Genomic DNA, 26,778 nt, shown 5'->3' with positions numbered 1-26,778 from the left:
TTGCACCTAGACTTGGCGCTCTGGTACCGCTTGCCTTGCGATAGCAGAGAGAACTGTAGCTGTGGCTCCCAGCCTAGGAATGCTTAATCCCCCAAAGTGAAAATGAACACCTTCTCCGTGGTTAAAGGGAATGTGTTCGCCCCTGAAAAGAGGGAAGGGGGGGACATTAAAGTCCATAAGTAACACTTATTGCAGAACACAATACTCTAAGTGAAAGTAGTTTGGGATTTAATTGATCTATTACATTCTTAGGGGGCCCATGGAAGAATAAGGCTATAAAATGTTGTCCCACAGTTGAGAGTGATTAGGTGATATTTTACTGATGTGGGCCATGTTACTTCAATGATCATGGTTTTGCATCTAACCTTCCACCTCCTGAAGCCAGTCCCTCCAGGAACAAATGACTCTTCTCTCTATTGCTCTTTGATTGGTATCAGGTGGGGAGCGCTCTGCTTTGAAGAGAGAGGTCTTTGGCCAAAAGAGATTTCTCAGCGTAGATGAAAACCTCTCTGAAGAGGCTTGCGTGTCAATTCATGTAAGGCAGAAGACCTAAACACTCTAGACCCTCTTTGAATCGATAAAGTAAAAAACGTCAATGAATTTGCCCTGAAGAATTTAACTAAAATTGAGATTCCTTACATATATGGAAACTCACTGCTCAAGAGCATCCCATATCCTGCTTTCTAAGTAGAACTTTGTTGCTGACTCCACCAGGGCATTCCTCTCAATGTACGAATGTATTGCGCTGGACCAACATGACCGCTTCCTGTGCCTGGTCAACAGTTTGTGCTAACTGGATCTTAGATTGTTTATTGAACTGTATTTTAGGATAAATTAGCAAAACAATAAACTGATTATCACTATCCTTACAAAAAGATTGACTGCCAACAAAAGGAAAACAAATCCATGTGGAAAAGTATTCATGAACTAACTACAACCCATTTTTTTTAACATAACATAACATCCATCACAGTATAAAGTGACTTACCTTCTCTTCACTCTGAAGTCATATTCCGCACTTTCTTTCAGTTCTGGCACAGGAGCTTGTAGGCCACACACTTGCCTGTATAGCCTCTCTGAACAAATGTGGCTCTACACCCCCATGTACCAGACAAACAGCAATCACTCTGCCCACCTACTTGTACAGTTGTGGCCAAAAGTTTTGAGAATGACACAAATATTAATTTCTACAAAGTTTGCTGCTTCAGTGTCTTTAGATATTTTTGTCAGATGTTACTATGGAATACTGAAGTATAATTACAAGCATTTCAAGTGTCAAATGCCTTTATTGACAATTACATGAAGTTGATGCAAAGAATCAATATTTGCAGTGTTGACACTTCTTTTTCAAGCCCTCTGCAATCCGCCCTGGCATGCTGTCAATTAACTTCTGGGCCACATCCTGACTAATGGCAGCCCATTCTTGCATAATCAATGCTTGGAGTTTGTCAGAATGTGATTGCGTTCTGAAAATGATTTACAGAAAAAAAATGTAGGCGCATGCATCACTCACTATAGAATGTAATCAATGTGTAGGTCAAGATGACATTTTAAGGACGCATGTAGCTCTTTTTTTATAACATTTTCAATACGGATTACATTCAACAAGCAGACAGTGTTGTTTTTTCCTCCATGGTCCATCCTAACTGGAGGGAACACCATATCTGGAGACAGCATTCATGAAGCAATCCATTACAGTACTGCTGCGATTGTTGCTGGAAGCACAGAGAAACAAGAGACGGCTGTACCCATCAATGCCACCATGTATGACTATCCTCCACCTAAATCAGAAAACACAGCACTGGTTGTTACAAAATCTGAAGACACATTAAATATACAAACATCACCATCCTCCTTTACCACTTAAATGCTGCATCATGTTCTTGGATTATATAACAAAGCATGAAGGCATGAATTATATCGTTATTATCGTTATTTCTGACTTTCGTGTCGCACCTGCCTGGTTGAAATATTATTTTCATGTGTTTGTATGATGGGGCGCTGTCCTCAGATACTCGCTGGATTAATAAGAAGTTAAGCTTTATTTTGGTGTATTGCACTTATGATTTTATGAAAGTTATATGTTGTATAACTTTTTTTTTGTGTATAAAAACATTCTGGCTTGGTTAAATATTGCTTAGTACAATTGTTTAACTAATTATAACATGTTTAAAAGGTCTGTACTAAAGATTTAGAATTAAATAAAGGGTTTTAAAATTGTATCTTACATTTAAATGGAATCTCAGTTTTTTCTCTCTCTCTGTCTCAGTGTGTGTCTGTGTCTCAGAGAAAGGCTTCTGGGAAAGAGGATGTGTGTGTGTGTGTGTGTGTCTCTGCATTTGTGTTTTGAAACAATGTTTTTTACGGGGTGTGTGTGTGTCTGTCACTGTCTGTCACGATCATTGTTGTAAATGGACCAAGGCGCAGCATGCGTAGAGTTCCACATGTTTATTAAATGAAACTCAAAACATCAATAAAGAGTAACGAAACGAACGTGACGCAATGCAATGCTCAAGGCAACTATACACAAACAAGAACCCACACCAATCAGAGACAACGATAGACAGCTGCCTCTGATTGGGAACCATACCAGGCCAACATAGAAATACAAAAAGAGTACCCACCCTAGAGACACCCCGAACTAACCAAATTAGAGAATAAAAGGCTCTCTAAGGTCAGGGCGGGACAGTGTCTCTGCAGGTGTGTTTGAAACAATGTTTCAATGTAATTTTCACATAAGGATCTCCAAATAACAGGTGTTATTTCCCGAGGATGGGGGTTACGACCCAGGTTCACACCAACCAACATAGGGTATGTCAAGGCATATTCTAAGGTCTATAAGTTAATTCCATACAATGTCTAAGGTAGGACACAGAGGAAAACAGATTGTTAAAGAGAAGTCTTTACACATGAAGAGAAGCCTTTCTGCAAGCCTTTACACATGGAGAATTTTGAAGGTGAGTTGCAATTACCCTCTAAAGAACGCTTGTCATATATTATATTAGATTTTGTGTGCGTTAGGTAGTTTGTGGGGAATTGTTTTATATTACATGTTAGATATTACTGCACTGTTGGAACTCTCTCTCTATCTCTCTCTCTAATAAGGTTTCCTCAAATATTAAACAGTTGTTATATATGGTTTTTGCAGATATTCTAAAAGTGGAGAACATTGAATTTTCTGGTATGTTTTTATGTCAATTGTATATATTTTTTCAGTTAAAATGTATATATTTGTATAAATATATGTTAATATTATTTAAAACGTCTATAGGATACCTGCCACCTGCTACTGGTAATAATTGATATGGATCATCCAACATTAGATGTTAGAACTATTGAAGATGAGGATTCTGAGGAACAAACAAAGGTCTGTTTTTCTTTACATAGTCCTATGCCCTCTTTATACATTAAGCAATAAACAAAGTGTGTACACTATTTAAAAAAACTAATATTGTGTTTACAGCTGACAGCACCCTAACAAGAATACCCGAGGCATTATGGACTCTACCAGTGACTGACTACCGGGGTGATGAAACCGACGATATTCTACCGTTCTGTACGGCCGGCTTTGCCAAAACGCAAAACAACACAAGAATCGTAGATTTAAAACACAGCTACACACACCCAGGAAACTCCAGCCAATCGCTATATAATCTAGCACCTACGGCGTATCCCAATACTTCACAACTCCACAGAACTGTGGCTCAAGTACACCGCACAGAAGGCCAGAGAAGGCTGAAAAGTCTGAAAATTATTGGATTCAAGAGCATGCTCTCTATGGATACAGTTCGACGCGTTTTTTTATTAGTTATACATTTTTTTGATAGAATATGTTAAAACAATTTCAAATAATGTTTTTTTTCAGACTGCAATGATACCTATACAAACCATGCAGAATCTACACAGCCAGAGGACATTGGGATAGGAACCACTTTATCGAGGATTCCTCAGAAAAACAGGCATCAAACAACCAGAGGTAATTTAATTTAACTAAATCCCCAAAACCCCAAGGCCTAACAGTGTTAATATATTAATACATTTGAAATGTACGGTTTAAAAACACGTTTTCTTTTTTAGTATTATTACTGGTTATTTTTATATAATATATATTTTATTTTTAATACACTTTTGTCTATATTTTTCTTTCAGACTCCTCCCAGGCATATACAGACACAGAAGGCCCAATATGTCGAGAGGAAGAGGCCGAGGAGGAAGAGGGCGCCGATGACATACAGCGTAAAACATCTTAACCTGATGATAACTTCAACGCTGTAAATGTCAATGACAAGGAAGATGATGTGTTGATGTATGATGTGGCCAAACAGCAGCATTTTCACTTTTGGATGAATAGCGTGCCCAGAGTGAACTGCCTCCTACTCTGTCCCAGATGCTAATATATGCATATTATTATTAGTACTGGATAGAAAAGACTCTGAAGTTTCAAAAACTGTTTGAATGATGTCTGTGAGTATAACAGAACTCATATGGTAGGCAAAACCTGAGAAAAATCCAACCAGGAAGTGGGACATCTGAGGTTTGTAGTTTTTCAAAGCTTGGCCTATAGAGTACACATTGAGATATGGATGAGGTTGCACTTCCTACGGCTTCCACTAGATGTCAACCGTCTTTTGAAACTTGAATGAGGATTCTACTATAAAGGAGGGGCTCATGAGACCTCTTTGAGTCAGTGGTCTGGCAGAGAGCCATGGTCTCATGATGCGCGCTCCCGACAGTTACCTCACGTTCCAGTGCTTTTTCTGAAGTCTCCGGTTGGAACATTATTGAAGTTTTATGTTAAAAACATCCTAACGATTGATTAATGGAATTGTTCGAGTTTTTGACTGGATGAAATGCTCGCACCTCATGAAGATGGATTACTGGGCTGAACACGCTAACAACAAGTGGCTATTTGGACATAAATGATGGAACTTATGGAACAAATCAGTAATTTATTGTCGAACTAGGATTCCTGGGAGTGCCTTCTGATGAAGATGATCGAAGGTGAGGGAATATTTATGGTGTTGTTTCTAACTTTGTTGATACCAAAATGGCGGACATTCCTCTGGCTGTTTTGGGCTCTGAGCGCCGTTCTCAGATTATGCTAATTCCATAAAGTTCTTTTGAAATCTGACACAGCGGTCAGTCTTTAATTCTGTGAATAACACATTTATCTTTTATCAATGTTTATTATGAGTATTTCTGCAAAAGAACCGGATGTTTTGGAATCAAAACATTACTGCACGTAACTCGCCAATGTAAACTGAGATTTTTGGATATAAATATGCACATTATCGAACAAAACATACATGTATTGTGTAACATGATGTCCTATGAGTGTCATCTAATGAAGATCATCAAAGGTTAGTGATTAATTTGATCTACATTTCTGCTTTTTGTGACTCCTATCTTTGGCTGGAAAAATGACTGTGTTTTTTCAACTTGGCGGTGATCTAACATAATCATATGTTGCGCTTTAGCTGTAAAGCATTTTTTAAATCAAACACGATGGGTAGATTAACAAGATGTTTATCTTTCATTTGCTGTATTGGACTTGTTAATGTGTGAAAGTTACATATTTCTAAACCTCCCCACAACAGCCCTCACCATCAATAACTCAAACACGTGAACACCCATTATCACAGGTACCCCTGAACTCATATCCTTAATTAACCAAATTAACCCCTCCCCACACACACACACACACACACACACACCTCCTTTAACTCCTATGTCTGATGACTATGAGCCACCACACAATGTTTTTGAGGAATTGGAAAATTGTGTAATAAATCAGTGGGGATGGTATTGATAGAAGTGTCCGTGCTGTGTACTGCAATATATTCAGCAATACAGAGATTCGTCAGTTTTTGAATTTCACATCAGAGCCTTGATTATGCTGTTTTTTATGTGATGATTTTGGATACTCCAGGAGAACTTTTAGAAATGGCTACAGATTTTGCCAAACCTCGTGATGTCTTACAACTTGAAATATGCGGCGATAGTATGCAAAACACAGCATCTCTTGTTTTACCCAATGGCGAACAATTTATAGCTCTGCTGGGAATGCCAATCTATTTTAGCCATCATAGCTGATAGGACCCTAGAACTTGTAGAACTTGCCGACCCCTAGGCGGAGGGGGTCAGAGAAGAAAACTTGATAGTCTCATGCAATCAGATATCATAAACAATAAGAAGGCATATCTCATTAACCTTTTATAACTAGGGGGCAGTATTTTCATTTTTGGATAAAAAAAGTTCCCGTTTTAAACGGGATATTTTGTCACGACAAGATGCTCGACTATGCATATAATTGACAGCTTTGGATAGAAAACACTCTGACGTTTCCAAAACTGCAAAGATATTGTCTGTGAGTGCAACAGCACTGATGTTACAGGCGAAACCCAGATAAAAATCCAATCAGGAAGTGCCGCATTTTTTGAAACCGCCTCATGCCAATGACTCCTTATATGGCTGTGAATGAGCTACGAATGAGCTTACGTTTTCTACGTATTCCCCAAGGTGTCTACAGCATTGTGACGTCTTTTTACGCATTTATGTTGAAGAATAGCCGTAAGGGACCACATTTAGCAAGTGGTCACATGATGGCTCCGGCAGAAAATCTTTTCCAATCCATTTTTCCAATCGCTTCTTATGAGAAACCAATTGTCCCGACGGATGTTTTATCGAATAGATATGTGGAAAACACCTTGAGGATTGATTCTAAACAACGTTTGCCATGTTCCTGTCGATATTATGGAGCTAATTTGGAAAAAAGTTTGGCGTTGTAGTGACTGCATTTTCCCGTTGATTTCTCAGCCAAACGTGAAGAACAAACGGAGCTATTTCGCCTACAAAAATAATATTTTGGGAAAAAAGGAACATTTGCTATCTAACTGGGAGTCTCCTGAGTGAAAACATCCGAAGTTCTTCAAAGGTAAATGATTTAATTTGATTGCTTTTCTTATTTTCGTGAAAATGTTGCCTGATGCTAGCAAAGACTGGCCATAGCATTATGCCATGATCAACTTACACAAATTCGTGTCTAGCGTTGGCTATAAAGCATATTTAAAAAATCTGAGATGACAGTGTGATTAACAAAAGGCTAAGCTGTGTCTCAATATATTTCATTTGTGATTTTCATGAATAGGAAAATGTTCTAGGAAGATTTATGTCCGCTGTGTTATGCTAATTAGTTTGAGGCTACGTTACGCTCCCGCATGCGGGATGGGTAGTATCAAGAAGTTTTTAACGTTAACAATCCTGGTAATCAGTTATGCTTTGCAATAGGCCTATCACATTTACTCAACCCTGGATGTACTGATCTAAAGGCTTTACAAAAGGCTAGGGAGCTCCAAAATGCCGTCGGTCTAGGTATACAGGAGGCTGTGGCTTTCTCTGACATAGTCAAATTTGAAAATTTGCTGAACATCAAGACTGTGGTTTTGTACCATAGTAGAGCTAATTCAGCTCTCTTGAAATTCCAGAACAACCCACAACCTCATCCTCAGATTCTGTACTTGTATGTGCAAAACAGCCATTATTATGCTATTACCAACATCAGAGCTTTTTTAGGAGCACCATATGTATGTCCATCATGTCATACAGGCTACACCCGAAAGGAGGGGCACTCTTGTCGTTATAACTGTTCAGTATGTCAGGATGAAAAATGTCCGATGCAACCCTTAAACCTAACACCCTGTCTGGATTGTCAACGCACATGTCGTTCTGCTTACTGCTACGAAAAACACAAAATTGAAACATGGCACCCCAAAGCATGTAAATCTGTAAGCAGTTGTAACATTAACAAGAAATGTCCAAAATGCCAATGCAATTACAACCTTAAAATAGACAACCCCGAACCTCACGTGTGTGGTATCATACGTTGCCCAATATGTAAAGGGCCTTTGAAAAGCAGAGACACTGAAGTGCTGAAGTGGTTCAAGAAGTGCCACACGAGTGCTATACTCAGCCCTTGGCCGAAGATGAACATTCAGAGAAATATGTGTTTTATGACTTTGAAACTATTTAGCAATCTGGGGTTCATTTGCCTATTTTTGCATCTACCATGACTTTCAAGGGTGAAAAGTGATCGGCAGAGGGCCCCAATTGTGCACTAGTCTTTCTAAAACACTTCAGAAAACCCCAGTACAAAACTTCACATTTGAAGCTCACAATTCTAGAGCCTATGATTCCTATCTTCTTTTGAACCCCTTGATACAACAAGGCGTTGCACCCAGGGTCATAGCGCAAGGTAGTAAAATCTTGTGTTTTGTAGACCCCGCCTTCAACCAGAGATATGTTGACAGTTTAAGTTTCTTACCCATGAGATTGGCTCAAATGCCTGAGGAGAATCTTATTCCAGCCCCGAAATGTATGGGCGTGATCAAATGTCTCCCAATAAGTGAGAGAGATTCATGACATGGTATGAGACAGTACATCATAATACCTTTTGATTTCCATAAAGAGATGGAGTCATACTGTGACAATGATGTGGTTATACTGCGTATATTGCATCGGCATGCATGAAAACCTATCGTACACACTTTTTACCCCCTGCATCTATAGCTATTCCATCACCTGACAACTACCGCCGACAATTCAAGTCATACTCTAGCGTGTCCATTCAATGGTTGGAGTACTTGTCCCAGGATGAAAATGCTTTTATTCAACATGCTTTGAATAGAGGGGAGAAGAATATTGGGCCGTATCACGTAGATGGATACACACAGATTGACGGTGTTGAGACAGTTTTTGAGTACAACGGTTGTTTTTTCCACGGTTGTAAATCTTGCTTTGTGCCCCAGGCCATGGGTGTCTTAACCGAAAATACTTTTGGGCATATGTACCAGGAGTTCGAAGACAAATTGGAATCTTTACAGGCTGCTTTATGGGTTGAAAGTGAATGTGATGTGGGAGCTAGAGTGGACAGAACTCAAAAAGTCTGATCCTCATGTTTGAGCTTTCCTTTCCACTTTTGACATCCCTGAACCCCTGGAACCCTGACAGGCCTTGTATGGAGGTCGTACCAATGCTTTGACATTACGGTAGGTAGCGCAACCCGATGAGACAATTGGATATGGAGATTTTACATCCCTTTATCCTCATGTAAAGAGTTCCTCTTGTTATCCTATGGGTCATCCTGACATTATTCACCGTGGCTTTGACTTACCACAAAACTATTTTGGTCTGATCAAAGCAACTGTCTACCCTCCCCAGGGTATGTTTCTGCCAGTGTTTCCTTTTCAAGGGACCTCAAGGAAAAATGTTCTTTCCCCTTTGTCGCACCTACAGTGAAAACAACAACCAGGAAAAGCCTTGTGATCATTCAGATCAAGAAAGAGCCCTGAGAGGTGTATGGGTCACCGTTGAATTCTCTAAGGCTCTAGAGAAGGGGTATCGTGTGGCCAAAATCTTTGAAGTGTGGAACTTTTCCAGGAAATCAGACACTCTTTTTAAAGAGTGCATCAAGACCTTCTTGAGATGCAAGCAAATGGCTTCAGGGTATCCTGCATCGGTCACAGATCAAGAGAGCAAAGACAAATACATTCAGGACTATCACGACAGAGAAGGAATACGTCTTGACCCAAACAGAATAGAGATCAACAAAACCAAAAGAAATCTGTCAATTTTATTTAAACTCGCTTTGGGGTGAGCTATCCCAGAGAAGCAATATGCTAACAACGTCGATCATTAAATATCCCAAAGAATTTATGGAATTCGTTTTTTGAACCAATATGAAATTTCACATTTTTCATTCTTGAGCCAAGACATTGCCCTGGTGCAATGGAGATGTAACTAGAAGTGGGTTCTACCCCCAGGGAATGTAACCGTGCTTCCTGCAGCATTTACCACAGCCTATGGTCGACTTGAACTGTACACCCTCATGGAACAGCTGCAGAGGCGGGTTCTTTATCCTGACACAGACTCTGTGGTCTATGTAAGCAAACCGGGTGATTTAGCAACTATCTGGGTGGTTTAATGAGTGAACTCGAAGATGGTAACCATATCATAGAGTGGTCATCCTGTGGTCCCAAAAGCTATGCTTTTAGGACTAAAGACAATCACGTGGTGTTGAAAGCCAAAGGCATGACTCAATACTATGAAAATGCCTCGCGTGTAAACTTGGAATCAATCACAGTCGAGGGATTCATAATCGACCGGAATAGTGAATTGGACATTTTGAACTCCTACAAAAAGATTAGGGATAAAACCATCTACGTAATGCCCCACTTACTAAAAGATTCCGAGTAGTCTATGACAAGAGATTGCTTTTACCTGACGGGACCACCTTGCCCTTTGGTTACTGACTTATGTTACAAGCCTCGTGTGTCTTAACCCTTAAGATATAATGGCTGCTGTAGAAGGTTTTGATCCCATGAAAGGGCATTTCCTTTCATCAAAGGCTGTGAATGACCCAGACGAACGACTGGAGATACAGACACTTTTTTAATAAAAAGCGTAGCCCCCAACACTTTTAAACTAAAGTTACCGTCTTGGGCAGACATCAGACAAAACTCATCCTTGGCCCTGGTTAATTTGAGCCTTAAATCAACCGAATTTAAGAGGAAATGTTCTTGAAAGAAAATGTCAGAGTGTGTTGGTCCTAGCAGATGAAACTCTCGAGATTCAGCACAGTAGCGAGCACATGCCTCCAGTCATTTGTTTTCACCGGTGGTGGGGTCTATGTCTTCCATAGATGCTCCTGCAGTATCCTTGCTAAACAGCCCGGCTCTGAATTGTGTCTTCAGAGTGTCTTCAGTGTAGTTTTGTAAACATTCCAGGATAGCCCTATAAGGATAGGTGGCACTGCTTTGACTGATAAGGCCCAAAGTCACATCCACTTGGGAGAAGATGGTCGCCAAGGGGTAAATAATGAGACTCACTTTGGCATCATTTGCATTATTAGTACCATCTCTTTTGGTCACTTTGAGACGTAAATGTAATAAGGTGTTGTTGAGGTCCAGGTAGTTGTCACCACGGCCTGGGTTGAAAAATTCTATAGGACCGTTGTCTGTAATGGCAGAGAGTGGGGCTATCTCCACATAACTGGACCTCTCTATTGAATGTTGGGTTAAGGGAGCCGTGAAAAGATCGAGCTCTGTCTTTATAGCTTCAGGGGACATGCGGTGTAAAAGAGACATGTTGCTTGTTCTTTTAGAAAATACTTCTGAGTATTCTTTTTGCAGTTTTTGGTCAAGTCCTCCTCACTTTACGTCGTCTTTGACTTAAAAACCTCTGCTTTTTAAGGGCCGGCCTGCGCCTTATACCCGGAGGTCTCTTTTTTGGTCATCGAGACAACAGCATAAGACACAACCCTTCTTGATCTGATGAAGCCTGCATTGGCCACCACCTCACTTAAAATATTTTTTAATTTGTACAAGTTTATGAATAGTGTTTTAGTTCAATAGTATTTCCATATTGTTCAGGGTTAGGAGGCCGTTCAACTCAAAGATGAGCTTCTCTACAGTTCTATAGAACCCTTTTTTTAAGCTTTGGGAGTTCTGATATCCTTTTGCAATAAAAATCGCAGTTCTTATCCTTGATATTATACCAGCTTTGAGGGTGTGTAATCTCGCTGAGACCTACTTCCCAGGCCTCTGATAACTCTATAGGCTTTGGAAAATTGGTTGTATAATTCGAACTTTGGTTATTCATGTTGCATTACTGGGGAGAGTCAGGTAAAATCCATTGTGCTCCATGATGCACTCCTGTGTACACTCGAATGATGGTGTTTTTATCACGCATGAGGGTTTAAGTTAACCCCCACTGCCTCCACCACCTCGTCCACCACCCAACTGTTGAACTTTTGTGGCCAGTTTTTCCAACAGACCAACACCCATTTTTTACCCATTTCTCTCTTTGGATCCAGAATCTCCTCCACGTGAAATACTTTGTCTTTACCCAGCTGTACCTTCTGTAGTTCCTTCTCATAAAAGGAAAAGGCTTCAAACATAAAGATTTTTTTGTGAAGAATCAACAACAAGTGGGACAAAATCATGAAGTGGAACGACATTTATTGGATATTTCAAACTTTTTAAACTTTAAAAAAAATTGGGTGTGCAAAATTATTCAGCCCCTTTACTTTCAGTGCAGCAATCTCTCTCCAGAAGTTCAGTGAGGATCACTGAATGATCCAATGTTGACCTAAATGAAATGATGATAAATACAATCCACCTGTGTGTAATCAAGTCTCTGTATAAATGCACCTGCACTGTGATAGTCTCAGAGGTCCGTTAAAAGCGCAGAAGAACAAGGAACACACCAGGCAGGTCCGAGATACTGTTGTGAAGAAGTTTAAAGCCGGATTTGGATACAAAAAGATTTCCCAAGCTTTAAACATCCCAAGGAGCACTGTGCAAGCGATAATATTGAAATGGAAGGAGTATCAGACCACTGCAAATCTACCAAGACCTGGCCGTCCCTCTAAACTTTCAGCTCATACAAGGAGAAGACTGATCAGAGATGCAGCCAAGAGGCCCATGATCACTCTGGATGAACTGCAGAGATCTACAGCTGAGGTGGGATACTCTGTCCATAGGACAACAATCAGTCGTATATTTTTTTCCCAACCAATATTTCAGTTTTTGGTTTGTTAAAAAAGTTTGAAATATCCAATAAATGTCGTTCTACTTCATGATTGTGTCCCACTTGTTATTGATTCTTCACAAAAAAATACAGTTTTATATCTTTATGTTTGAAGCCTGATATTTCAAACTTTTTTATGACCCTTCTGAGGATGACCCTTCTGGGGGTTCCTTTGAATCATAATCCTTAAGATTCGTATATATCATGCACTTCCTTACTTTAACAATACTCTGCCGTTGTTGGCTCTGTACAAAAATAACATCCACTAACTCACATTTTGAATTGCATTATATCCCAACTTTTAAAAGGAATAAGCATACGCAACCTAAAATCCCCAGTCAGTCCACTATAACGGATGTTACCGTTGCGGATATTCTCGTTGCTGATATAGAACTCCACGCACCTACATGGAAGTCCATTATTTCTTTGTATTTTCACTCTATGAAATATTCTTCCTGAGGAGTCAGGGGCACCTTCCCAACGGGTCTCGTAGCCCGTGAACAAGATATACCCCTTTGTGATAACTCTCAGTTCGGGACACACCACCATGCAAAACACATGACAGTTTTCAAGCCTGTAGTCCACTCCTAAAGTCTGGTCTGTATATTCTTCTCCTTCAGCTAAGGTATAGATTTTCACTCTACAGGCCGGGTAATCAAACAGATAACCACATAGTTGTCCATTAGAAATCAGCAATTGATCTTTCAACACAGTTGCGGGCGGTATTTGGGTTCTATACATATTTCGAAAATGCTTTTTTGGTGCATCGTATATTGATGTTTTATACTCTTCCCTTTCTCTATGTTTTAACCCGGGTCCTGCTTCCGTTGTTAAGGTCTACACGAGTGTGTCAGTGATCAAAAAATACATGTTTAATTTCTTCTTTAGTGTTCTGGGGTTTATCTCTCGAGGTCATTCGTGGTGTTCACAGCTCTTACTTATACTCCGGCTGACCAATACCCCGGACATTACTGTCCGAACAGGGGCCATACTCTTTCAAATGTTCAAACACATTCCACAGTTCAACGAGATCACTACACATCAATCATCATGACAGCTTTAAGCTTTAACATAAACAGATGCACTATCAGGTTACATAAACACTCACTCGATAGCGTGAGAACGGAAGAAAAGGATGTACATATATGGGCATAAACACTCACTCGATAGCGTGCGAACGGAAGGACAGGATGTACATATATGGGTATAACCATGTGACCCATAAAATACCTCATCAATCACTTTTTGACGTGTGCCGTCTACTGTATTCTTTCTCAGGTTTCATAAATTCACAAATAGCGATTAAATTTTCACTTACTTTTAGAAAATCTTCCTCTGATTTGTCATCCAAAGGGTCCCAGCTATAACATGTAGTGTCGTTTTCTTAGATAAAATCCTTCTATATCCCAAAAAGACTTCAGTTGGCGCCATCGATTTGAGTAATCCACTCGTTCAACATGCAGAGAAAGGAATCCAAAAATCGACCCCTAAATTTGGTTTCAACAAGTCAAAATACATTTCTATATACACCTCAGATTCCCTAAAATGTAATCAAACTGTAATATTTATTACGGAAAGATGTATGTTCAATAGGAAATCGATTTTAGCAGGTGCATCCTTTCTTCTTGGTGCTCAAACACGAATTTCTAAGACTGTGTTCCTGTACTAAAACAGATATTTCTTATTAATTTTGGAAGTTACAAGCCTGAAAACTTGAACAGACTGCTGACACCCTGGGAGCTAATGTTCAGTAGGCCCTTATACTTTCCATTGTAAGAGCATGGTCTCTCAAAAAAAGTTATGGTTGGTTTATCTTTGGATTTCCTCCTACCTATTGTGTTATATTTTCCTACATTATTTTAACATTTCCACAAACTTTAAAGTGTTTTCTTTCCAATGGTACCAATTATATGCATATCCTGGCTTCAGGGCCTGAGAAACAGGCAGTTAACTTTGGGCATGTCATTCAGGCGGAAATTGAGAAAATAGGGGTCTAGCCCTACTGGGAGCTACCGACTGGGAAAATCTCCCTACTGGGAGCTCCGACTGGGAAAATCTCTTTGAGCGGTCATCCAACTCGGAATTCCAAGTCGGGAACTCGGCCTATTTGTTAAGCTTTGACTTTCCAACCGAAAGATCATGGCGTCATGATTTTGTGAGGTTAAAAACAAGGTCAAATCATGATTTGCATTCAGAGGTCCAGAAAGATGCCTAAGTTTCCGAGTTGGATGACCGTTCAAAATTACTTTTCCCAGTCGGCGCTCATTTTTTGCACGTTTCCAGTTGTCTTGAACGCACTGAAGTCAGAGATTTTCAAGTTCAGAGTTCCAAGTTCCCAGTTATTTTGATGATGAAGCATGAAGCTTTTTCTATTCTGTCTGACAGGAATGACAGATGCAACAAGTTGCTGAATGTATCTGGGATTTTAAAGCTCAGATCGTTTTGTAGTCTACAAGTATAAATTAATGTCAATACATGTCAAGCAGTAATGCTTAAGACGGTACAAGTTGGAAAATACACACTCTTCTCAAATGGTAGATATTTAAAATACCATTAAATATTGTAAACTAGACAAATACATGATTTTCATTCAGTAGATGTCCGTTGGCCCAGCAAATGTTGTTTGTAAAAATATTTGCTGAGAGTGGGAGGATCCACTTCCATTGCTTTAGGCCATCCTGCCATAGACACTTTTTTCTAGTTTGCATATCTGTAGCTTTCATGCAGAAAACAGGCACATGCCTTGGATTTGTATCTTCGAAGCCTCATCTGTACATCCCATTTAGAAATTAGTTCTCAGGGGAGGATATACAGTGCTGAAATCACTAACAACAAGAGGAACAATACATGTTTTGACTAAAACATATAGCCTACATGTTGTTTATACAGTGCTGTGAAAAAATATTTGCCCCCTTCCTGATTTCTTATTTTTTTGTCACGCTTAAATGTTTCAGATCATCAAACAAATGATAATATTACACAAATATAACTTGTAACTGCAATCCAAGCGTTTGTGTAAGTTTATCGATCACACAACAAAACATTAAGTACCCTTAGCATCAGAAAGCTTGGACACACGAAAATCAGAAAAGCAATCAAATGAATTGTTTACCTTTGATTATCTTCGGATGTTTTCACTCACGAGACTCTCAGTTACACAACATGTCACGTTCTGACCTTTATTTCCTGTGTTTTGTATTTAGTTAGTATGGTCAGGGCGTGAGTTGGGTGGGCAGTCTATGTTTGATTTTCTATGATTTGGGGTTTTCTATGTTTCAGAGGCAGGTGTCATTAGTAGTCTCTGAGAATCATACTTAGGTAGCCTGGGTGTCACTGTGTGTTTGTGGGTGATTGTTCCTGTCTTTGTGTTTTGCACCAGATAGGGCTGTTGAGGATTTCACACGTTTCTTGTTTTGTTGTATCAGTTGTTCATGAGTAAATTTACATATTAAAAGAACCATGGACACTTACCACGCCGCATATTGGTCCTCTGATCCGTTTCGCCTCTCCTCTTCGGAAGAAGAGGAGGAAATCCCTTACAGAATCACCCACCAACCAAAGACCAAGTGGCGTGGTAAACAGCAGCGACGACAGCAGCAGCAGCAGAAACAACAGCAACAACAGCGGCCAGCATCACAGGACTCCTGGACATGGGAGGAGATACTGAACGGAGAGGGACCCTGGGCAAAGGCTGGGGAACATCACCCGCTCAGGGGGCGATATGAGGAGGCAGCACGGCAGTGCGACAGGTACGAGAGGCAGCCCCCCAAATTTTTTGGGGGGGGGCAGACGAGGTGTGGTACTAAGCCAGGTAGCAGACCTGAGCTCACTCCTCGTGCTTATGATAAGCAGCGCATTACTGGTCAGGCACCGTGTTATGCGGTTAAGCGCACGGTGTCGCCAGTGCGTGTCCATAGCCCGGTGCGCTATAGGGCAGCCCCCCAAAAGTGCCATGCGAGTGTGGGCATTGAGCCAGGGCATATGGTGCCTGCTCAGCGGGTCTGGTTGCCGGTACGCAGTTTTGGTCCAGGTTATCCTGCGCCGGCTCTGCGTGCTGTGTCTCCGGGGCGCTGGGAGGGTGCAGTGCGTACTCAGCCTGCGCTCCGCTTGTGCCGGTCAAATGTGGGAGTGGAGCCTAGGGGAGAGGTGCGTGTAGTGAGCACTAGATCTCCCGTGCTTATCCACAGCCCGGTTCAACCTGTGCCTGCACTCTGGAGGGCCCGGGCTAGAGTAGTTGTCCAGCCTGGGGAAGTGGTGCCAAGGTTGCGCACCAGAGCTCCAGTGCTCCCCCGCAGCCCGGTCCTTCAGGTGCCTCCTCCTAACACCAAGCCCCCTGAAGGTCTCCCCAGCCTGGTGGTTCCTGTGGCAGCCCCACGCACCAGGCTGTCTCTCCGTCTCCTCCCTGCAGGTGGTCCCGCCTGTCCGGAGCCTCCCGCCTGTCCGGCGCTGCTGCCGGAGTCTCCCGCCTGTCCCGGCGCTGCGGCCGGAGTCTCCCGCCTGTCCGGCGCTGCTGCCGGAGTCTCCCGCCTGTCCGGCGCTGCTGCCGGAGTCTCCCGCCTGTCCGGCGCTGCTGCCGGAGTCTCCCGCCTGTCCGGCGCTGCTGCCGGAGTCTCCCGCCTGTCCGGCGCTGCTGCCGGAGCCTCCCGCCTGTCCGGCGCCGCTGCCGGAGCATCCCGCCTGTCCGGAGCCTCCCGCCTGTCCGGCGCCGCTGCCGGAGCATCCCGCCTGTCCGGAGCCTCCCGCCTGTCCGGCGCTGCTGCCGGAGTCTCCCGCCTGTCCGGCGCTGCTGCCGGAGTCTCCCGCCTGTCCGGCGCTGCTGCCGGAGTCTCCCGCCTGTCCGGCGCTGCTGCCGGAGTCTGAGGCGCCAGAGCCCCTCAGCCCAGAGGCGCCAGAGCTTCTGCCCCTCTGTCCAGAGCTTCTGCCCCTCTGTCCAGAGCTTCTGCCCCTCTTTCCAGAGCTTCTGCCCCTCTGTCCTGAGCTGCCCCTCTGTCCAGTGGGGTCATTGAGAGGGGTGGCCATGGTGAGAAAGCCACGGAGGCGGACAATAAGGCGGACTAAGACAATGGTGAAGTGGGGTCCGCGTCCTGCGCCAGAGCCGCCACCGCGGACAGACGCCCACCCAGACCCTCCCCTATAGGTCAAGGTTTTGCGGCCGGAGTCCGCACCTTTGGGGGGGGGGGGTACTGTCACGTTCTGACCTTTTATTTCCTGTGTTTTGTATTTAGTTAGTATGTTCAGGGCGTGAGTTGGGTGGGCAGTCTATGTTTGATTTTCTATGATTTGGTTTTCTATGTTTCAGCCTAGTATGGTTCTCAATCAGAGGCAGGTGTCATTAGTTGTCTCTGATTGAGAATCATACTTAGGTAGCCTGGGTGTCACTGTGTGTTTGTGGGTGATTGTTCCTGTCTTTGTGTTTTGCAACAGATAGGGCTGTTGAGGGTTTCACACGTTTCTTGTTTTGTTGTATCAGTTGTTCATGACTAAATTTACATATTAAAAGAACCATGGACACTTACCACGCCGCATATTGGTCCTCTGATCCGTTTCGCCTCTCCTCTTCGGAAGAAGAGGAGGAAATCCCTTACACAACAAATGTTCCTTTTGTTCCATAAAGATTATTTTTATATCCAAAATACCTCCGTTTGTTTGTCGCGTTATGTTCAGAAATCCACAGGAAAGAGCGGTCACTACAACGCAGACAAATTCCAAATAGTTTCCATAATGTCTACAGAAACATGTCAAACGGTTTTTATAATCAATCCTCAGGTTATTTTATAAATATATACTCAATATATCAACCGCAAATGTCTTTCACAGTAGGAGAGGGAAAAGCAATACCTATCCCAACTTGACGTGATCGTTCTGGCAAATTTTTCAAAATAATAGCCTGAAACTATGTCTGAAGACTGACACCTTGAGGAAGCGATAGGAAAAGGAATCTGGTTCATATCTCTTTAAATCCAGCAAAGGGAGGCTATGGAACATGGAGTTTTCAAAATAGAAACCACATCCTGTTTTGATTTTCCTCAGGGTTTCACCTGCAATATTAGTTATGTTATACTCACAGACAATATTTTGAGTGTTTTGGAAACTTTAGAGTTTTCTATCCAATAGTAATAATAATATGCATATATTAGCGACTGAGACTGAGGAGCTGGCCATTACAATGGGCACCTTTTCATCCAAGCTACTCAATACTGCCCCTACAGCCATAAAAAGATAACCCAAGTAAACACAAAATGCAGTTTCTAAGTGATTTATTTATTATGGGAAAAAAGCTATCTGAACCTTCATGGCCATATGAGACAAAGTAATGCCCCCCCCCCCCCTTGTTAAACCATGAATTTACTGTGGTTAATCAAATTTTTTGGAAAGCTTTGTTCAATTTCACTAGCCACACTCAGTCCTGATTACTGCCAGACCGATTTAATCAAGAAATCACTTAAATAGAACCTGCCTGACAAAGTGAAGTAGGCCAAAAGATCTCAAAAAGCAAGACATCATGCTGTGATCCAAAGACATTCAGAAACAGATGAGAAACAAAGGAATTGACATCTATCAGTCTTGAAAGGGTTACAAAACCATTTCTAAAGCTTTGGGACTCCAGAAAACCACGGTGAGAGCCATTATCCACAAATAGAGAAAATTTGGAACAGTGGTGAACCTTCCCAGGAGTGGCCGGCCTACCAACATTACCCCATGAGCGGAGCGACGACTCATCCAAGGGTTCACAAAAGAACCCACAACAACAACTAAAGAACTGCAGGCCTCAGTTAAGGTCAGTGTTCATGACTCAACCATGAGAAAGACACTGGGCAAAAATGGCATCAATGGCAGAGTTCCAAGGCAAAAACCACTGCTGACCAAAAGAACACAAAGGCTCGTCTCACTTTTGGCAAAAAAAACATCTTGATGATCCCCAAGACTTTTGGGAAAATATTCTGTGGACTGACGAGACAAAAGTTGAACTTTTTGGAAGGTGTGCGTCCCGTTACATCTGGCGTAAAAGTAACACAGCATTTCAGAAAAAGATCATACCACAGTCAAATATGGTGGTGGTAGTGTGATGGTCTGGGGCTGCTTTGCTCCTTCAGGACCTGGATGATTTGCTGTGATTGATGGAACCATGAATTCTGCTCTCTACCAAAAATTCTGAAGGAGACTGTCCGGCCATCAGTTCGTGACCTCAAGCTGAAGCGGACTTGGGTTCTGCAGCAGGACAATGATCCAAAACACACCAGCAAGTCCACCTCTGAATGGCTTAAAAAAACAAAAATGAAGGTTTTGGAGTGGCCTAGTCAAAGTCCGGACTTGAATCTGATTGAGATGCTGTGGCGTGACCTTGAAAAGGCGGTTCATGCTCAAAAACACTCCAATGTGGCTGAATTAAAACAGTTCTGCAAAGAAGAGTGGGCCAAAATTCCTCCACAGCGATGTGAAAGACTCATTGCCGGTTATCACAAAAGCTTGAGTGCGGTTGTTGCTGCTGAGGGTGGCACAACCAGTTATTAGGTTTAGGGGGCAATTACTTTTTCACATAGGGCCATGAAGGTTCAGATAGTTTTTTCCCTTAATAAATAAAATCATCACTTAACTGCATTTTGTGTTTACTTGGGTTATCTTTGTGTAATATTTACATTTGTTTGACGATCTGAAACATTTAAGTGTGACAAATGTGCAAAAATAGAAATCAGGAAGGGGGCAAATACTTTTTCACAGCACTGTATATGCATCTGTAAGCCAATTAATTATTGTATATTTTTTACTGAGTATAGCAAACGTTAGGAACACCTTCCTTATATTGAGTTGCACCAATCTTGACTCCAATGTTTCCCACAGTTGTGTCAAGTTGGCTGGATGTCTTTTGGGTAGTGGACCATTCTTGATACAACATAGGAAATTGTTGAAAAAACCCCAGCAGTGTTGCAGTTCTTGACACAAACCAGTGTGCCTTACACCTACTACCATTCGCCATTTACATCTTTTGTCTTGCCCAATCATCCTGAATGGCACACATACACAATCCACGTCTCAAATGTCTCAATGCCTAAAAATCCTCTCTAACCTGTCTCCTCCCCTTCATCTACACTGAATGAAGTGACATCAATAAGGGATCATAGCTTTCACCTGGATTGACCTGGTCATTCTATGTCATGAACATTTTTGGATGCAGAATATAACTTACATGAGGAAGCTGAAATCCATACTGATATACTGTGTAAAGTCCAGTGAAGACATGGGACATGTAGTTTAAGATTAAGTCAATTCAAGAAATTATTGTCCATCCTTAGGGTTGCAAAATGACTTGCACAAATTCTTCCATTTGAAGGCTAACACCATGTACTCTTTTTTTTGTTATTTAATCATTTAAATCCCATAAATTTTAAAAAATGGTAGTAAAGAGAGCACACCCCGTTGGGCAAAAACTGGGTGCATCAATGTTGTTTCGACATCATTTAAACAAAAATAAATACATCTGATGAGGAACGTGGAAAACTGATTAGCAAAACTTCATCAATGTAAGGGAATTTCATATTTTTAAAATAAAAATCTTCACCTAAATCTAATGACATGGTGACATTTCACTTTGAATTCACGTTAGTTGACATCTCAACCAACTGTAAATCAAAACTAGATGTTGAAATGATGTCTGCCTGTCATCGGAAGGAGTGGACCAAAGCGCAAGCGTGAAAAGTGTTCATGATTTTTTTCATTATCAAAAAACACTCGAACAAAGTAACAAAACGAAAGCGAACAGTTATGTCAGGGAACAGAGACTAAACAGAAAATAACTACCCACAAACACAAGTGGGAAAAAGGCTGCCTAAGTATGATTCCCAATCAGAGACAACGATAGACAGCCCTCTCTGATTGGGAACAACAATTCGCCAAAACAAAGAAATAGACAACATAGAATGCCCACCCCAAATCACACCCTGACCTAACCAAATTGAGAAATAAAATGTCTCTCTAAGGTCAGGGCATGACACCTGTGCCAAGTGGGACAGTGTGTTTTTTTTGTTTGTTCTAGTTTTAGTTCAACTCAACCATTGTGATGCATTTAGAATTAAAAGTTAATTATAATGCCACATATTTGTAACTTCTAGCACACAATTTGGAAATACTGTAGGCCTACAGTAGTGGGCAACAGACAGATTCCTCTTTTTGCATTTCTAGATCACATTTTCCCTTAGTGTAATAGAGTATATGTCTCTAGTTAGCACCATGAACAAAGTGAAACAACTTGTTTTTGTTGGCAAAACCAACATTTGTAAATGGACAGTAAAATAAAACAATAATTAAATACTATAGCTCTGTGAATTAATACAATGTTTTTATCTGTATATATTATAACAGGGTTAACAGGTAAGGTACCTGTTGTATGTGGCTCATGTGACATATTTTTTTTGATTTTTACAAATAAATGAATTCATTATTCTCTACATTGTTTGTATAATATATGTATCTTATTAAAGTTATTTCAATTTATCCCAATCTTTTTACTGTCATCAATTAACATAGAAAGTGTCGGTTAATTCTAAGGTCCATGGCTGTCTTTCCCAGACTGGTCATTGGTGGGCTACCTCCAGTGCTGACTCTGTCCATTCCTGCCGTCATGGCATAAAGCTGTGGAATCCACCCATTCTGGATCACAGAGATCTCATTGTTCTTCATGGCCAGGCCATTGGTTAACCCTGTGTCCATGTTCATGGCCTGTGCTGTCAGGTCCTTCTGAAACGTCTCTCCTAACTTAATGGCAGCTTCCCCTCCCAACAAGGCAATGGGGTTCTCCACTGACAGACGCCTGCCTCTTCTGGCATTGTTCCACATGTGAGTGCCCATGTGTACCTAAAGAGGAATGAGGGAGAGGGGATGGACAAGATGAAACAAAAATCCATTAAAATTACTCATAGCTGATAGAGCATTTCCATCTATAAACTGAACATATTCTGAAATTGTTTGAACAACAGGTACAGAGTCTTTAGTGTGTTTGGGTAATAAATACAGTAATTACAATTCAAAAGGAATGTGTGGTACCTTCAGGTTTCCTTTAGTTGTGAATGCCCTGCCACAGATGGAGCAGCCGAAAGGTTTCTCCCCTGTGTGGGTCCTCTCATGGATCTGTACAGAACTGGCTGAGGAGAAGTTCTTCCCACACCTGTGGCAGTTGTGCTGCTTCGGGGTCCATCGAAGTTGAGGTGGCCCAAGCAGAGAAGTGATTCCTGGGTTCACCAGAGATGGAGGACTGGCAGGGACCGGGAGGCCAAATGGATGATGCACCCCCTTGTTGACATTCATCGGTCGATGGTACCCATTAATTTCAGACTTGATCATCCTTGGCGCAATGCTGGTAACCAGGCCAGGAATGCTTTGGCTGGCACCTAAAACAGCTAAATAAAGTTTTAATATGTTTGGGGGTAACTGAGTGAGATCTACATTTGCTAGATAGTGAAGGGAGAAAACAACATTTTCAACCATTGTATTGATACATTTATAAATTGAACACTGTTATTTTAACATTGTTATTACACTTACTCTATACAGTTGATATTATCTGTTGATATTGTTATCTTACCATGTTCTCGAGTTGTCATCCATGACGTCATTGTCATAGTTACTCAGGCTGTCAAAGTTTTTCTCATGGGAGGAGAGATCAGTGTCCAGGTCTTGTAGGCCTTCCATTAAGGGTGAGTTTAATATCTGATCCCCCATATGCATGTGAAGGTGCTGCTGTAGCACTACAGCTTTGGTGAACGTCTTATGGCAGATGGGACATGAATGTTGAACCTGGAGAGGAGAGTTTACTCTGTGGACACCAATGTGTGTCTTCAGGTTTCCTTTGGTGGTGAAAGCCCTGACACACACCTTACATTTAAAGGGCCTCTCCCCAGTGTGGATACAGTAGTGCATCTTCAGCATGCTCTGAGGACACACTGGTTGGGGTCTGTTATTTTCTTGTCTATGTTCTCCACCAGCTGCTGGAGCTTTGAGGTTTCTGACGTTTGTATAGAGTCCAGGAGGCCACCGAATGGAAACTTGGCTTTGAACAGGTCAGAGGCCAGGGAAAGTGGTGAGGAGTTAGAAACGGGGGAAGTTGGAGCACTGGGCTCAGGTATGGATGTGGTCATAGTCATGGCTGTTCTTGTTGCCACAGTAACTGGCCTCACCCTGGGTTTAGTCGTGCAGTTTTGGGGCAGGTGCATTTCCTCTGCTTCCAGCTCCTGATTAGACTGTGGAGACTTTAAAGTCGTGGGAACACTAGTTTCATTGCCTGTAGTGTTTTGGCAACAAAGACACACATTCACTTGAGTCTGGGGAGGGCCTAAAAGGAGATTTGATGGATAGTGTGACACTTAGAGAGTCACTTGAGCTTCCCATAGTAGTGAGAGTGGAGGGAAGCTGAAGGCCCATTGCGGTGGGTACCATCGCTAAAACAGGTTTGCTATCCAGCCATGTGGCTACTGGTTTTTCAGGAGGGAATGACATTCCATAGGGAATACCAGAGGTCGTTGGCACATTTTCTAAATACTCCGGCATTGGATAAGGGTTCATCTGAACATGGGGATACTTTTCCTTGTGTCTTTAGAAGTGGACTTTCAGGTTCCCTTTAGTGGAGAAGCGATTGCCGCAGATGTTGCACTTGAAGGGCCTCTCCCCAGTGTGAGAGCGCAGGTGGATCTGCAGTGAGCTGTCGCTGCAAAATACTTTGGTGCAGAACCTGCACTTATGCTTGAAAAAGGGCTCCTGGGCTTGGTGTTTAACATGGACACATTGGGCAACTTGCCATTCCAGTGGTGCTTCATCAGGGCAGAAAGGGGGTTGAGGCTATTAGTAGTGGTTGCGGTGCTGGCCAGGGGGTTGGGGAAGATGACACTACTGGGGGGGGGGGGCTCTGAGGTAGAAACAGCAGGCTGGATGGTGATCTGAGGAGAATGTTGCTCTGACCCTGCATGGAAAGTGGGCAGGACAAGTTCAGTGTCTGAGTACAGCTACCGCTTGTATGTGAACCCATGTAGGGAGGCTGTAATAAGGAAATATTGTTGCATGTAGTAGGGGGAGGAGCAGAGTTGTTAGAGGGAGCTGAGGTACATCTAACATCTCTCGTGTGGGCCTGTCCGTATGAAGTTTGTGAGGAGAGTGTGTCGGACCTCTCAATCACAGATGCCAAAGACACAGACACTTGTCCATTGGCGGCAGAGGGTATCGTCCCAGACTGTGGTAGGACAGGGGGAGAGACCTTGAGAGGGGAAAGGGTTCGGTGCCAGTGTTAAGGCTCTGGAGACTGGGTTTAGTGCTGTTTGTGTGGGCTGTCTGTTCATGAACGTCACCTGGCTACGGATCTGATCAATAAGCTGTAACTGGTGGACCTGTTGCTGTTGCAGAGCCAGAAGGTGTTCCAGAATCACTAGGATGGCCTCTGTGGCCGCCTTCCCTCCTGCCCCACTGCTATGGAGGCTCTGGGAGAACTGAGCCACAGCCACCTGGATACTGTGGAGGATCTCCAGCATTACGTTGGTACTGGGCATGCTGCTGGTCATAGCGGATGACTGAGATGAAGGGATCGCCAATTCGGCTCTATCTGGGGGATTCTGAAGACCAGATGACTTATGCTTGTTGTGGTGCTGCTGCTCCGTCTCCATGGATTCATCTTCCATCTCTCCCATGTTCATCTCCTCTAACATATATGTGCAGTCATTATCCTTATCATTCCCAGGCTCCACCAGCTCAAGGCCCCCATCCACTGACTCGATGTCTGCTGAGTCGCTGGGGGCCAGGCTAAGAAGGGCCAGACTGGGGGTTCGGGAGGATCCAGCTTGGGGTCCCTCAGGTCCAGGCATCCCCTCATCTTCCTTCACAATGACGACCTGAGCTGGGTCCTCTGTGGAGCTTCTCTGGTTCTCATACAGATCAGGCCAGGTGACGAACTCATCACATTTTTCACACACGGGTGTTTCCCCACTGCGATGCTTCTCCTCATCCATTCCCTCCAATTGAGCTGCATGGAAAACAGGGAGAGAAGAAAATAATTGTTTGTTAATATAATGAGGAAGACTAACACTTCAATTACAGTAAGGGTAAACATTTTTAATGATAAACAAAATATATAGTTTTCATTCTAAATCTATTTATTCATTGCATCATAATAGACCCAGTTTCTACCAAATTCAATCTATTGTTATGCAAATTATGTGGGCTATCCATTGTGCATACTGCAACTTAATGACATTCATTGATTATTGATTTCCAACGCATTCATAGAACTCACGTGCCATGTCCGTTGAGTACAAATTGGGTCTTAGACACGATCATTCCCTATTGCAATCAACCACTAATTTCCGCAGCAGGAATTTCAAATGCTATTCCAGAACACTTGACTCTGTCAAACAAACATGTTATCATAGTCTATCAGAGCATGTCTGGATTTCTTTTTATTATCTTTGTGAAATTGTTTACAAAATTACCTTCTGTAAACAAGTTGAAAACAAGTTCATACAATTGCATTATTTCAAAATAATATTTTACAGTTAATTCAAATGTCTACATTCTGTGAATGAATGCAATATGATATTTATAGTGTCGTAATTTAAGAAACAAAACAAGGAAAACGCAATAATTGATCTTCATTTACTCAATTTTATAGGAACCTTTTAAATTATTAATATATAATTCTGCATCTATTTTGAAAGTAATACTTAGTTTAAAATATTATAAATTTTTGGAACTATGGAACTATCCAAGTAGAAGATGCATCGCCTTCAAATGTTGATATTTGGTTGGGTTGACAACCAAACACTATTCAATATATTTACATTTGAATTCAATCAGAGCTTGAAACCCTAGGCCTGTGTATTGTCTATTTTTAGTTGAGTCCAGGGTTGAATTGAAACAATAGCTGTTGATGACTTTGAAAATGTTATATAGGTCTAAATAGCATTATTGACGCTATGAGTGACAAAGTATGGTCACATTTAATTTGCTCTGTTAAACCAACCCTTTGGAATTACTTTGATGATAGCACATTGGTAATAGTCAGTGAGAAATATCATAAGTAGGGCTTGTTTAAAACCCTGGACCAAAGGATAGCTGTAGTTAAATTAATTTTCCAGTATGCTGAGTGCTGCAGTATGCTGCCCTGCCTATATTGTTGTTTTCTGATAGTGGAAATAAAGTTGAAGATCTGACATTGTTTTA

At 41.9% G+C, this 26,778-nt stretch overlaps 2 pseudogenes; both read right to left on the bottom strand.

The window, feature by feature from the left end:
• The window catches only part of LOC109904479 (probable phospholipid-transporting ATPase IIB), a 55,797-nt pseudogene extending 32,913 nt beyond the window's left edge, over window positions 1–22,884 (bottom strand).
• Window positions 22,885–23,157: 273 nt separating this feature from the next.
• On the bottom strand, window positions 23,158–25,568 carry LOC109904480 (sal-like protein 3; annotated as a pseudogene).
• Window positions 25,569–26,778: the final 1,210 nt, after the last annotated feature.

This window comes from Oncorhynchus kisutch, linkage group LG14 (assembly GCF_002021735.2).
Source record: "Oncorhynchus kisutch isolate 150728-3 linkage group LG14, Okis_V2, whole genome shotgun sequence".
Taxonomy (NCBI): Eukaryota; Metazoa; Chordata; class Actinopteri; order Salmoniformes; family Salmonidae; genus Oncorhynchus; species Oncorhynchus kisutch.
The sequence above is the reverse complement of the archived record's forward strand: the minus strand, read 5'-3'. Positions and strand labels throughout refer to the sequence as shown.